Source organism: Nannospalax galili, unplaced genomic scaffold (genome assembly GCF_000622305.1).
Source record: "Nannospalax galili isolate Female #2095 unplaced genomic scaffold, S.galili_v1.0 scaffold296, whole genome shotgun sequence".
Classification (NCBI taxonomy): Eukaryota; Metazoa; Chordata; class Mammalia; order Rodentia; family Spalacidae; genus Nannospalax; species Nannospalax galili.
The window spans coordinates 3,109,713-3,120,170 of record NW_008340113.1 but is presented as its reverse complement, the minus strand read 5'-3'; positions in this window follow the sequence as shown (position 1 = coordinate 3,120,170).

Here is a 10,458-nt window from a genome sequence, read left to right as displayed (position 1 = left end):
TATTAGCTGCTCTTGCAGAGGACCCAGGCTTGATTCCCAGCACTTACATGGTGGCTGACAACCATCCATAACTCCAGTTCCTGGGGATCTGATGCCTTCTTCTGACTTCTGCAGGCATTGCATGACACAGGTACACTTACATACATGCAGGCAATACACTCAAAGACATAAAATAAAAATAATAAATAAAATATTTTTAAAAATAAAAATAACTATTAGAGTTAATAATAAGCCACTACACAATTTTAGAATGAGATTAGTACCAGATGCTTAAGCCAGAGAGACTTGGAGCTGGGCATCTAACTGACCAAGTCAAACCATATATCACAAATCTAGTCCATAGAGAGGGTTAGTTATAAAACAAGTTTGTAAACAGATTTCAGTTTGACTCACACTGGAAAAGACAGAGAAGCTGTGCCCTAAGTTCTCCTCTTCAAGATGCTCACAGTGACTCCAAGATGTTTAAGGGGGAAAGTAATGATGGGAAAAGGAGTGTGCATAATCCAGCAATGCAATGTTGTTCAAACTGTGGTAAAGCAGAATCTTACCAAGTGTGGTATCATGAGGTGATCACCAACAGGATTTGTCATTCTTGGCATCTGAACTAAGCTGGAGAGAAGAAATGACTCAGGAAAAAAAGATAAGTTAGAAGGACAAATGACTGGACAGCCCTTCAAGATGAAGATGACATGGAACACAGCAAGGCAGATGAAATCAGACAGAGAAAGCTGCAATGGGAGAAGGAGTCAGGAACCAGTGGCTACACGATCACAGAGACAGAACGATGACATCCTATGTGTCTCTATACCATGAAAAAAATAGCTAAATCATTCAGCATTTCACAATAATGTCTTTTCTCTTATTTACTAATAATAATTACTTTTCTTTCCCCGTAAGACTTTAGAGTTCTATTTTTTATTATATTATCAGTGCTTAACAGTAGACAAAGACCTTGGAAACTTTCTAAAAATGTTGAGTACAAAAATTTTTGCTTTACAACTTTCAACTTTACAATGCTCTGAAAGCGCAAAACACTGCTTTTCATTTCCAGTACATCGTTCAGCACAATACAAGAAACAAAATGAGATACTCAGCATTTTATTATAAAACACCCTTTGTGTTACAGGGTTTTTTCTATTGTAGAAATATATGAATATTCTGAGCCTTTTGAGGTAATCTTCACTTGTACTAAGCTAGGATGCTTCGTAGGATAGGCACTATTAAATACATTTTTTGAATGTGGCAATGTTCTCTATTTTCAACAGGTTTATTGGTATAAATCCCTGTTGTGAGTCAAGAAATGTTTGTGGATGTGTAAGTGTAGCAAATGTTGTTCCATGGTTAGCATATAACAAGAAAATGGCTAGATGAGTTCATAAAAGTAGTAGGGTTGTTATATGTTAACCATGGAACAACATTTGCTACACTTATATATCCACAATTTAACTAATTGTCTTATCACACAAATATGTTACAAACATTTCTTGACTCACAACAGGGCTTTATACCCATAAACCTGTTGAAAATAGAGAATGTTGATGTAGATTGTCATAAGGGAAATGTGCCACAATGGGCATATGACAAGGTCTGAGACCATTTGATAGTCACAAGCTGCAAGGAGGCAACTAGGGGATGTAGAAAGGAAAGGAATGGGCATAGATACTTCTAAACATCCAACAGTACACAGAACAATCCCTTATAGCAAATAAGTTTACTGAGACAACTAAAATGGTTTGGGAATGAAGGTGAAGTAGAAGAGGGTTTGCAGTGAAAAAAGAGAATCAAAGCACCCATGGCCTTATAAAACACAAGAAGGGGATGAGAAGATGACTCAGTGTTTTAGGACACTTGATTCTCTTTGAGTTTGGAAAACTGCAGTTTGGTTTCCAGTACCCATATCAAGCAGCTCACAACTGCTTAAAATTCCAGCATCAGAGGCTTTGATGCCCATTTCTATCCTTTGAGGACACTTGCAAAGTGGTATATACACACAGAGACATATACACTTGAGAATAAATGTTGGGGACCCCTGTTATGTAAAGTAGCAGTCTCTCCATGTCCGGATAGCCCATGGGCTCGGCTTCATATGCAGAGACTCCTTTTATCAACAGGGTGCCTTCCCAGCATCTTCCTGACTCATCTTTTGAAGTAGCCGTCAAAGAAACACGGCCTCCGGCTCTGAAACTGCCAGGTTTCCGTGTGTGATTTTCAGACAATGTCTGGCAGCCTGGCAGGAGCCCACCATCACATGTAAATGAGGCATCCTAAAAGTACCTATCAGCTAAGGCTTTTACCACTACCCCCACAGTATAAAATATCCTGGTTTCCCCTAATTAATCGAAGCTGGATCACTAAGGCCTGGAGCCGAGCTGAGTCACAGAATAAAGGAGCTGTACCACTGACTGAGCTGAGTTCTGTGTCTTACTGCCTACCATCCAGCCTTCCTGGAGAGGGCTATCTCTTCGTAAGGCAGGACTCCCTGAAACCCAGCTTTCGCTGTCTCCATCTCCGCACCTTCCCACGGGATCCTGCAGCTGACAGACCTCGTATTTGGAGGAAGTGCATGGTGGATTGGGACGGAACCTGACCGGGCCAGCCCCGGTAGCAGAGAGCCTCAACAACGAGGAGAAGCAGGGACCTGCCTGGGAGCGCAGCAATCAATAGAGTCGCCAGCACCCAGTAGACGCGGAGACCCACAGCAACGCGGGACACGAGCGCACCCCAGCAATGTGGTGCGCGACCCACCGCACCCCAGTGGCCCGCGGGAGACTGGTACCACGCCCAGCAGCTGGCACCCCGAGATCCCCGCACGCCCATAAATAAATAATAATAAAATAAAAATTTAAATTTCCCCTTAAATAAATAAAAGAAAAAACAGAAGCATAGCATGGGGAGAGGGAGAAGAGTGGAGGAGACAGGAATGAGTGGAAGTGAATCCTATGGTCCGGGATTCAGCCATTCCTAGTCCTGTTTCAATGTGGAGAATTTTAAGGTTGGAGCTCTTTAAAGGAGCTAATTACAAATGTGTGGGTGTAGTAGGGGACAGTTGAGCAGAGCAGTGGAAACTGTCATCAAAGATGACCACTTAAAGGTCATTTGCATAACGCAGAATAATGGCTGGACTAAGGGGAAGAGGAGTACAGGCGTGAAAACTTTTACTGAATGAGGAGTGGAGAACATATTGTGGCATTATAAAGGCGTTTTTATATGTAAAATCATCATAACAAAGCAAAGTTCATTCTCAGGAAGAAAGGGATAAAAGATTTTTTTTCTTAAAAAAGTGAAGAGTAATATTCAGCAGGTGGTATTTTTCAAGACTTTTTATACCACAAGAATAAATACTGGTAACAAATGGCCCAAAGTATTTTTTAAATACTCAACATCCTTAGACATCAGGGAAATATATTAAAAATATTTTCAGATTCCATCAGACTCTTATTAGAAAGATTATCCAAAAAATGGATGACAACAGATGCTGGCATGGGTGTGGTTTAAAAAGCCTTTCTTCATTTGCTGAATGAAGTATGAGATAGCAGAGACATTATAGAAGTCAGTACAGAGGCTTCTTTAAAACATACAACTAGAACTACCATATGACCCAGTTATACCATTCCTCGGCATATATGTTGCATTTGTTTGCTAAAGTGATCCCAAGTACTTATTCATCTATTCATCTATTTATTCATTTTTTGGCGGGGGGGAACAGTCTTGCCTTGAACTCACCATGTAGCCTAGGCTCAAGCTCAGCAATTCTTTTGCCTCAGCCTTTGGAGTGCTAAGGTTACAGATGTGAGCCACCACACAGCCTCCCAACTATATGTAACGTTCTTGCATTGTGGGACTCTAATGATCAATTGATAGCCTCACATAAGTAGTTGAGTCCCTCTGCTGATGTCATTCATTTCCATTTTCATAGTTAAGTGCTTTCTCCTGCAAACCTGTCTTGTCTGGATTAAGTGCATGTGTCTCACAATCAAAGTTCTCTAATTATAACTCCTCATATAGTAATCACTCTTGTCAATGAATCTGAAAAATCAGAATATATGTTCTCTGTCCAGTTTTCATTTAACCATAAAGTCGTTAAATATTTGTACTATGGGTATGTAAAATGCAGAGTCATCAGGATTCAAAAGTAACAAAAAATTGGGAAGATGAGAAGAATAATCTACCAAAATACACTTTGTTTTAAAATGTCATAATGATTCCTAATACCCTGTGTTCTAATTTAAAATTAAAAATAAATAGAGTATGTTGATTTTGATCCTTTGAAATTAAGCCTAGAAATATCTAGTGATGTTAATGACCTCACAGAAAGATGAAAATGATATCATGCTTAGAAATTTGGATAATAATGGCTCTATATCCTGCAGCATTTTCTTATAGTATGCATGGTCTTATATTCTATAGCTTTCAGTGTAGCAAAAATAATCCACAGAATATTTTATATTACCTTGTTTTATTCTAAAATATTTCAAAATTCATTAATATTTTGCAATCACAGTTTGGAATCTATACCATGAAAAAGAAGCTGAATTATCTCAAGCTTCTAGTCTCCATTTCAAACCTGGCTATGAGAGGTTTGGTAAGTCATCCAGGGGCTGATGTGAGAAGAGCACTTTTTTATAGCCTGCCCTGCCCACGTGGAAGGTACTTGGAATCACTAGACATTCTGGAAGTTGGTGCTTCTGCAGATCTAGTCATGCCTCATTTTGTCCTGAAGTGAGAAGCACACATTTTGCTCTAAACTGTGAAAGGAAATATAAAAAGGCTCTACTTCTATAAGATCATCTTGAATTAGTTATGATATTAAGAAGGATTCAAGGATTTTCTAAAAAATTGTAGCAAATACGATCAAACAGTGAGTGAACTTGGTTGCCGTTTATCTAAACTTTACAGGACTTGGTGGTACCTGTAATGATTAAAAAAGGAATTTCTTTAGTTTATTGCTTTTAAATGTGTTCCCTGAGTATAAACTTTTAAACTCAGGTGACATGTCTATTATAATGAGTACTTAGGATCTGTCAGATTCTTGCTGCATGGGGAAACTGTACCTCCACAGCTTCTCAATAGGAGACAGCAAATACCGATGCTAAGGACACAAGCACTCACAGCTCTTCTTGAAGGGATTATTTCTTTGAAATTTTATTTTCCAGTGTATTTACTAGATATAATTTTAGATTTACAGTTGATGTGACTAAAAGGGAATGGATTTGTTAGAAGTTATTGTATACGCAGTAAATTCACTCTAAGCAACTCCAAAATACTGATATACTTTTCCATAAATTTGTACAATAATTTCCTGATATTTTCTGAAACAATGTGTCCAAATTTATCTTAACTTACATTAAGAAGCTTAAAAGTTAAGGGAGCTGAGAAGATGTGTCTGTGAAGAACAGCAGTAGCAGTGAAAGCAAGGAGGCCTGAGTTCAAATCCCCAACACCTATGTAGTAGCTGAGCATGGCCAGGCATGCTTGAAACCCTGAGGCAGGGAAGTGAAGATGGATTGGCCCTGGGAGTTCACTGGCCGTCCAACCTAGCAGATTTGGCCTGCACAGTTTCAGTGACAGACCCTCTTTCAAAAAATAAGATGAAGACTGATAGTGGAAGAATCTTAATGTGCTCCTCTGGCCTCATCATTCATTTGCATCTGCCTACACATGTGCATGTAACACACATATTACATACAAACACATGTGTACACACACACACACACACACACACACATACACTCCGCACACAACTGCTTTTAAGAATTAAGTCCCCAGGCTAGAGAGATGGCTCAGTAGTTAAGCCCACTCCAGCTCTTCCAGAGGACCCAGGTTCGGTTTCTGGTCAACAGCTGATTATAACTCCATTGCATGCAGATGATACACTTTCATACTTGGATATAGAACACTCATAGACATAAAATAAAACTAAATAAATATTTAGAGAATTAAATCTTCACCTTCAAAATTTCATGTAGGTCTGACTGAAAAGACAGTACTATAGATTGTCATTTTTAATTGACAATTACAGTATATGGATTTGTCAACTTTTATTAAAGTTAAATAGTCTAAATGAAGAATCATGCCCTGTCCTCAAAACATAGTACCTGGATTTAACTTCAAGGAAAGAAAAACCTTTTTACTTACAGCCTAATCTAATTTTTTGCAGTAAGTTTCCATATTACCCCACACACTAAACTATTACTTTGCTCTGTGAAGGTAATCCTTGAAAACAAAACTATTTATTATTGCTAATAAAAGCTAGTCAGAAGATCATAACTGAGATATTATACATAAAGACCAGAATAGATAAATGATGTGATATCCCCAGGCTCTTGGACAGTAAAGAGGACCTTCAGGATATCTAACAACTACAGATCATGTAGGCGACACAGGCCAACTGTGTGTGATAATTCAGTGATATCTCTGGGTTCAAGATATGAAGTTCATGTTTTTTAAGAACTCATGATCATTGTAGACAGTGACTGACCAGGAGCATTCTTCCCCATGAGACAGTTAGGAAGAAAACTAGTGTCCCTGCAGTACAGACATCATTCTTGAGTGAGAGATAGGTGTTGGAGCAAGGGTGACTAGCTCACAAAAGTGGTGCAGATTCCCCATAAATATTCTGAGACACTGTCATTTGAATCGTGTAAAATTAAGACCTCTGAAATCATTTTGGCTTTTGCTTCAGAGATAGCAAAATACATGAGGGACACTTTTGTCCCTGGGTTTGAATAATTCTCTTTTATTATAACAGGGAAGAAAATAAGCTCAAATAAAATAAGCTCAGATTCTAATTATGAGTGCTTTTAATCCAACTTTAGGAAAAAGCTATTGAAAGAATGAGTAATTGTTTTATCACTTGCCTGATCATCATGGAAAGTCAGACACAGAACGCTAAGATCATAATCCCCACACAGATGTCAACAGAAAATGTCAGATGGATGCTGACAAAATGGCCAAAGGGTATGAGATGTTCCACTTCAAATTTAGGCTTATTTAGAATTTCCAAAGAAATTCCTTCATTGAAACAGACATTAGTCCTTCAAACACCAATGTGAAAGATAATTAAGGAAGATAGATGAACCACTTATAGACATTCTCTCCAGCATTTCTGAACCTCTCTTTTTGGACTATTTTCTTTGTGAAAGAATGTGTACTTTTACACACCAGTGAAGTATTGGGTACATTTATTTCCCAGTAAAGATAATGATATTCACTTGATTTTTCAAATGAAATGTCATAGACCACTTCTGTTATTTGAACCTCTTTGTTATACCATCTGAAGAGCTTTGGAAAAACTATGTCACATTGTCATATTCATTTAAAAAGAGAACAAGAACCATAACATTACTGATATGCCGTGATAGCTATTTCCAAGACAGAATTAAAATAACACACTTTTAGCAATTTTCTTTTTTACACTAATACTATAGTTCATTATTTTATCCATCAAGGCACTTTAATAACTCCCATATGCTTTTAATCTATCACTTACTAGTTGGCAATTGCTACTTCATCTTGGGTCTTTATGCTCTTAAGAATTTGAACTCATAAAACAACATTATTCTTATACTTTTGTCAAAACCACAGGAACAGAAAATTTCCCTATCTTTATCAGGCCTACTTGTGAATGTTTTTCTATTCAATACACTTATTTTATAGTAGCATGTTTTAAAATTAGCGTGAGTTCAAACGCTCTCTTTGAAATAAAAGAGAAATCAAGAAACCACTCTCACTGGGCTAAATCAGAAAAGTACATTAACAGGAATTTTTTAAAAACTGACATAACTGCCCATATTTCAAAATAAGGTTAAAAAATAAAAGGACTTGAACTGAATTAATACTACCTGAAGTTTTGCCCAGGTGTTTTTGTCTGTGCTTGTCAGGGCTGCCTGAGGGGACAATCCTTGTGAGAGGAATCAAAACTGATGAGGATCCCATAAAGGACAAGTCAGTGGGATGCTCCAACTGGAAGGCGAACAAACCCCAAAGCACACAAACAATGCATAGCTGTCAGTGAACAGCCAAGAAGTACAAGGGCATTGAGTACTGCATGCTGGAGGCTTTGATGCAAACATCAGAAATATTCTCCTCAGAAGCAAGATGATCATCAAGTGAGGCATGGTGGCACATGCCTTTAATCACAGCACTTGGGAGGCAGAGGCAGGAAGATCTCTGTCAGCCTGGTCTACTTAGTGAGTTCCAGGCCAGCTGGAGCTACCTGGGGAGATGCGATCTCAAAAAAAAATGAAAAAAAGGGGGGAGGGGTGATTTTATAAGATATACTCAACATATGCTGACTTTCTGCAAACCCTTGTTTTCAATCATTTCCCTGTGCACAGGAGCATGAAGGACTTGGATCAAGAGAAAAATTCTATAAGTATTTGATATCTTAATACGATGCCATCATTATGAAACAAGGCATCCTGTTGAGAAAGGCCACTTTCTTTTGTATAATTAACTATATTTTACAATATAATTTTAACATCCTGTTTTGTTATCTAGACTATAAAAGACTATATTCTTAGTACTATCATTTGAGGATTAACACATCTCTTAGCTCTTAACAGAGAAGCCTGCAACAGATGGTGATTAACACATAGACTCACAACTGTTCAATGTACAGAAAATAAAAGAGATGGAGTGCTTGGCCTTAAATGGGTCACCTATATTACAGACTTTCCTCCCAAGGCGCAGAGATTTTTGTGGAAGAGGGAACAGAAAGATTGTAAGAGCCAGGGGTGGGGTAGTAGATGAATACAAAGAAACCATGTTTTTCAGACCCAACAGGACAATTGCACGTATTAACACATAGCACTTGTGACAGCATGCACAAGGCCTGCACAAGCCCAAGCCAGACCAAACCCCAGCACGGATAGGAGATATGCACAAGAAGCCTCAGCCCTAGGAGTTGATGGATGCTGGGAGAGGAGAGTCAGTTCTCTTTAAGAGTGAGATGGCAGGTAGGTAAGCCAGGATCCCAGGTATGAACCCAAAACCAAGAGCATTTAGGTAACACAAATTAGATTCAATAGATTAAAAAGTTAAAAGGGCTCTGCTTCTCTGGACCTGCATGACCCGACCTGAAGGCCTCTCTCCAAAAAGCAGGACTCTCTCCTCCGTAAGTCGATGGCGACCTCGGTGCCTTGACTCCCCCAGCCTCATTCACACTCCCATCTCCCTCTCCAGTCTCCGGTGTCTCCTCCTAGCCTGGGTCCTGTCCCATTCCTTCTCTTGGTGCTCCAGACCTGGGGAACCATCACTGCTTCCTGATCCCTTGCACCCAGACCAACTCAGTTCCTTCTCAAGGCCCCAGGAGCACCACTTCTGGGCCTGGTCCCGCCCTTACCTCCCTCTACTTCCCTGGGCCTCCATGACCCACCAGCCTCTTTCCTGGACACCCGGGCTGACCTTTCCTCTTCCTGATCCTTTGCATCCAGACCAGCCCAGCTTCTCAGTGCAGTCCCCAAGAGCCCTTGGGGCCACTTGCCAGACCCATCTTCCTTTGCCCTAGACCGGCATCTTTCTTGGCCCTTTATGGGAACTCCTGAAGACAAAAGCAGTATGACCACCCCAATATAAAATCAAAAAAGAGAACCAGGAGCTTAGAGGAACCAGTTTTTCATGCCCAAAAGGTAAACCACAAAGACACAGAAAGTTCACAAAAAGAAGCAAAGCTAAACTTGAAGGCTCGAGTCTCAAACAAGAGTAAGAAACTGCAAAAGAAATTCACATGTCAAAATCACAGAGAAAAAAAATAACATGAAAAACCAAAGTAACATATCCCCATCAAATACCAATAGTCCTATAGAGGAGCACAATGAAAACCCCTAGAGACAATGCAGGACATGGAACTCAAAAAAAACCAATTACAAACATGATAAAATAATTCAGTGGATTTAAAGAACACACAAAGAAATCAAAGAATTGAAGGAATATAGGGATAAACTTCTGGAATGAATTCAGAAAAGAGTTAGAAATATGGTAGAGTACTCAGGCTGAAATGAAGAAGGAAGTGAAACACTCAGTAAGCCAATTAGAAATGACAGGACAAAGCCTCACCAATAGTATGAATGAAATGGAAAACAGAGTATGAAGACTGAAAGATAAAGTGGACAAACTACACCACTCAAGCAAAGATTATGAACAACTTAATAAATCACAAGAACGCAATATGCAGGAATTGTGTGACACCATAAAAAGACCAAACCTACGAATCATAGGCATACAAGAATGAGAAGAATCCCAAGATAATGGCATGGACCAGGTTTTCAACAGAATCATGGAAGAAAATTTCCCAAATTTAAAGAAAGACATGCCCATACAAATACAAGAAGCATATAGAACACCAAACAGACAGGACCAGAAAAGAAACTCTCCATGGCACACTACAGTAAAAACACTCAATGTACAGCTGACTTTTCAGTGCAAACTATGAAAGCCAAAAGAGCCTGGACCAAAGCT